Raw genomic sequence first — 5,362 nt, 5'->3', positions numbered from 1 at the left:
CGGGGGCGGCCGGGGGCTCCTCGGTGATGGCGCGGCGTCGGGGCTACTCCGGCGAGGTGGTCGAGCCTCGGGGTGCCCTCCGGTGAGGAAGGCGGCGTCAGGGGTGGCCGGCGAGGTGAATCGGCGGTGGAGCTCTGGGGACGCGCTGAAGACGAAGACGATCGATGAGGAGGAAGAGAGAAGGGAGGCGGCGGTTTATACGATAGGGACCTTTAGTCCCGGTTCCATCCACCGCCCGAGACTAAAGCACCATTAGTCCCAGCTCCTGCCACCAGCCGGGACTAAAGAGGGGACCTTTAGTCCTGGCTCCATCCACCGCCCGGGACTAAATCGCCTTTAGTCCCGGCTCCATCCACCGCCCGGGACTAAAGGGGGGACCTTTAGTCCCGGCTGTTGGAAGGAGCCGAGACTAAAGGATTTTTTGGTGGACCGCCAAATGCAGCCCACCTTTAGTCCCAGCTGGTGGCAGGAGCCGGGACTAAAGGTGGGCTACATTTTCATTTCCCGCCAACTTTTAAGCAGATCAGTTTATTTTATATATGTTTTGTATTTAAATGTTTAAGTCTTATTATTTGCGCAGTAAATTTAATAGTAGGCATATTTTTTTTAGAAAAAGTAATAAACTTTATTTTCATTTACTGCACACAAAAAAAATATGTGACCTAAACTATTGTGTTTTTTATTATAAATGTTGAACATAATGCAACTAATACTCACTATTTTCGTTAATGCAAAAATGTAGACTTTAATTGAAATTATTAAATTTATTGGTTTTCGATAGGAAATTAGTTTTCACGTAATTGTAACGTAAATCTTTAGGTTCTTCATTAATCATTGTATAATTAATCGGTGAGTTCGGGCGGAAATTCAATTAAAGTGAAAAAAAGTACCAAACCACCTCAGAAAAATCTCAAACTTGGTGGTGGCTATACATAAGGCATTTGAAGTCTTGAGAAAAAGTTTCAGTCCAATCCGGCACTAGAAAGCATATGGACCTCAGAATCCCAGAGAACCTAGGTGTATAGATAGGGTTCGACGAAAGGTTCTATGTACCTCTGTGAAGCACGTCGACTCCGCCTATGTCGAAATGGCTTGAAATTTTTTAGCAGTCATTTACACCCAAAAATATGGCCCCACGCAAGATCTTAGATTTTTTTGATAATTATTTTTATTATTACATTTTTCTTTGTGCCACGTGAGACGAAATACGGCGAATTACATATTCAAAACAATATAATTTTGCATCAACCTCCACAAATATTTGTCTCCTAGGGCACAAGAGACCATTTGGCAAAGTTTGGCACCATTCTGGATCATTTAGGGGGTGGACCCAGTTCAACATATAATTAATCGGTGAATTCGCGCGGAAATTCAATTAAAGTGCAAAAAGCACCAAACCAGCTCAGAAAAATCTTGAACTTGGTGGTGGCTATACATAAGGCATTTGAAGTCTTGAGAAAAAAGTTTTAGCCCAATCCGGCACTAGAAAGCACATGGACCTCAGAATCCCAGAGAACCTAGGTGTATAGATAGGGTTCGACCAAAGGTTCTATATACCTCTGTGAAGCACGTCGACTCCGCATATGTTGAAATGGCTTAAAAATTTTTTGGCAGTCATTTACACCCAAAATATGGCCCCCCACAAGATCTTAGGTTTTTCTGATAATAATAATTATTATTACATTTTTATTTGTGCCGCGTGAGATGAAATACGGTGAATTACATACTCAAAACAATATAATTTTGCATCAACCTCTACAAATATTTGTCTCCTAGGGCACAAGAGACCATTTGGCAAAGTTTGGCACCATTCCAGATCTTTTCGGGGGTGGTCTCAGTTCAACGTATAATTAATCGGTGAAAGGATTGCATCCTCTACTCAGTCAGATGTACTGTGTAGGTAAGATGGTAAGGATGCTATGCACGAGGCTTGAGGTCGTGGGTTCGAATCCCACGCACCGCGCGTGCACGCGCATATTTCGCGTGAAAAATCGTGTGACTTGTGCTCGGCCATGGAGAAGTAAGTGTAGCTGTGGCTTAAGCGGCTGAGGCACGCCGCCATAGACATCTCGGATTTGATCGAAGACTACCAAGACACTAGCGAACCCTTAACAGCAAAGGTGAGTACTTATGCATGTCACCATGTATGTTGTCGATGCTTCCAATGCAATAACAAGAAGGATTACTCTTCCTAGCGGACTCTTCACAACCACTCGTAAAGCTACGCGTTTCTCAATGCAATTTTGCAGAAGGCAATTGATCCAACCAAGCGACTAAATCATTCGTCCTTGCCAATCATGTGCATCAGGTTTTCTATATGAAGGACATGTCTAGCAAACCCAAGATTTCAGAAGAAAAAGAAAAATCATGGGAGCCAAAGTGCCACATAGTTCTTCTAGGTAAAAAAAATGATCCGCTGGGCCAGCACACAGTAGCTATCCAAAACGTCCATATTAAGACTTTTTGATAGCCGAAAATACATGAATTGTCTAGTATTTGTAGTATTCACTAGTAGAGAACTGACTTTCCACGCACCCCCATTTTTCCCGGTTTAAAGTAGGCCCGGGACAAAAGGAGGTGCGCCACGGTAGGCTGGAATGGGGCGGAGCTTTACTCCCGGTGGGTATTTGCAACCGGGACTAAAGCCCCCCCTTTTGTCCCGGTTGTAACGGCTAGATTCCTGGCACCGACGGCGCCACCCTTTTATCCCGGTTGGAGTACCAACCGGGACAAAAGGATTACTCGCGGTTGGTAATTCCAACCGGGACAAAATGGTGGCACTTTTAAGAAGATGCTGGATGCCAACTACATTAAGAAGGACCAAACTCTGGATTTTAATGTGTGGCCAAAATTGAGGGACAACTGGGAGGCATTTGTAGAATACAAGAGGAGGTCATCAACAACACAGGGAATGCTAATAAGAAGGAGTACCATCATTGTCTAGGGCGAAGTGGTTACGGCAAAGCAATTCCCAGATGGAAGAAGATGGAACAAGACCTGATCGATCGGGGTATTGTACCAGCAACTATTGAATGGCCCGATCGATCAAAAAATTGGTATTACGCTCATGGAGGCTTCCTGAGCCAAGAGGATGGGACGCTGATATTCAATGAGACAATACGTGAGAAGGCCAAAAGGCTTATCAAGAACATTGAAGATGCTAAGGCTGGGATGTTGAAGGTGTATCGAGAGAATGATGAGCTCACATTGGCCCTCGGGAATCCTGAGCACCCAATATGTTGCCAAGGGTTCGGGGTTGTTCCGTGGAAGTTCGCGTTCCGAGGCAACTTGGACACGTACAGAAGCCAGAAGCGAAGAAAGGAACAAGTTGATGAGAGCTGGCGGCGCACGATAGAATCCAAAGCGCATTCTATAGAAGTAAGGATGCAGGAGGAAATCAGGAAAGCAGTTGCGGATTTTCCCAAGCTGGAGCACTGTCGGATCCGAACTTCGCCAGCCCTTCTCAATAGCACGGGAGCAGCTGTGCATCCACAGGGCTCCTTGATCCACAGATGCCAAGATTACCCGTGCACGAGCAATGGTTCCCAGTGGATGCCACCACGCAACGCACCTCATGTGAGCTGCATACACCGGTCGGCAACCTCACCATTAAGGTATACTTATACATAATATTCATACACCGGTCGGCAACCTCAATCCATTGATCCACGCCTCGGGATCAGAGTTTAATAACTTCTTTATTTCTTCTATATGTACAGGTGGTGCACAGGAGTGCCTTACCAATCCAGGCAGGGCAGACAAGCCATGGCATGGAGATTCCCCCTGGCTACGCCAGCATCGGCATAGAGCAGCTCGTTGATAGCCAATATGATCGAAGGCCTAGAGCTCGACCTCCCGGGAGGCGACGGGGAAAAGACACTACGAGATGCGCTTCACAGGACCATTCTATGGTGCAAACGCTACATCATCATCCCTGGCACGGAGGCATCTCCTCAGAGCTCAAGACCGCTGCCTGCAGATCCCCAGCAGTGGCCATCTCCTCAAAACTCAAGACTGTCATCTCCACCACAACCTGCTCCAGGACCGTCGTCACCACCGGGACCATCGTTTCCTACTCGATGAAGGTCTCCATCTCCACCACATCCTGGTGATGGGAGCGACGACGACGACAACAACACCCCCCCTGATCACCGTCGCCGCTACTACAACAAAACACCGATATTAGTGATGGATGATCTAACGCTAAAAGCGGCTACAGCGACAGACAATCTGATGCTAAAAACTTACAGCGATAGACTTCTGCAGACTGCTATAAGTCCTGTCGCTAAAAATCTTTAGCGTCAGACAGTACTTTTAGCGACAGATAATCTGTTGCCTCGAATATTTAGAGCGACAGATAGTCCATTGCTACATTTTAGCGACAGATAGTCCATTGCTACTTTTTAGCGATGGACTGTGCGATGGTACATATGGTTTTAGCGACAGACAGTCCAACGAGACAATTTTAAATGGTTAAAAAATAAAAATTAATCCATCAACAATTGTCCACAATAATACAAATGTCACTACACAACTAAGATTCAACTTCAACAAACATACATGCATCTTCACATATTTGACCAAAACTTTACAACAGCTCACATAGATAAGCTCACCATCTCATCTATTTCCTCTACAGACAATAAGAACATCCTCCAACACATAATGATCATAAGAAGGGACAAGAATGTCTTCCCAGTCACCATTCCTTTTAAAACATAAGATGAAACAAAGAGTTTATAAGCAACAATGACAAGTCCATGAACCAGATTGGCACAAACAATATAAGAATCAAGAGCCCAGCCATCTAAGCTGCCATCCTTCAAGCTAGAGTGCTAGACTCCAACTAAGACATACTGGTTGAGATTTGAGAATCAGTGCTAGTATTAATATATAAAAAAGGGCAAAGCACATGAAGAATACCATTTTAAATCATGCACAAATACTTGGCATAATTTTCTGTCCACTAGCAATTGTTCTGGTAGATTAATTATATGATAAGAAGTTCTTACATGGAACTAATGCTAAAAAACAAACAGTTTTCATACATGCTAAAAACTCAGGTTACATACTGAAACTAAAAACAGAGAATTGATAGCTGCTGCTGCTACTACATATCAATAAATCAACGATCTAGTTGGGGTTGTTATATATGTCACTACTAGCTGAACCTAGTTACACCACATGAAAGAAATAACATCCAGTTGCAGATTTCACTAAATATATGTACACTTGTATGCAATACAGAGAAGCTATCAGCTCAAGTTCAGTGTGTGTTCACCTGAGTTGAGTGTCTGCTCGTCTCCTCCCCAATCTACCTAATAAGAATGCAATTTACATACAGTGAGTTGCAATGGACCAA

Source organism: Miscanthus floridulus, chromosome 9, assembly GCF_019320115.1.
Source record: "Miscanthus floridulus cultivar M001 chromosome 9, ASM1932011v1, whole genome shotgun sequence".
Taxonomy (NCBI): domain Eukaryota; kingdom Viridiplantae; phylum Streptophyta; class Magnoliopsida; order Poales; family Poaceae; genus Miscanthus; species Miscanthus floridulus.
The sequence above is the reverse complement of the archived record's forward strand: the minus strand, read 5'-3'. Positions refer to the sequence as shown.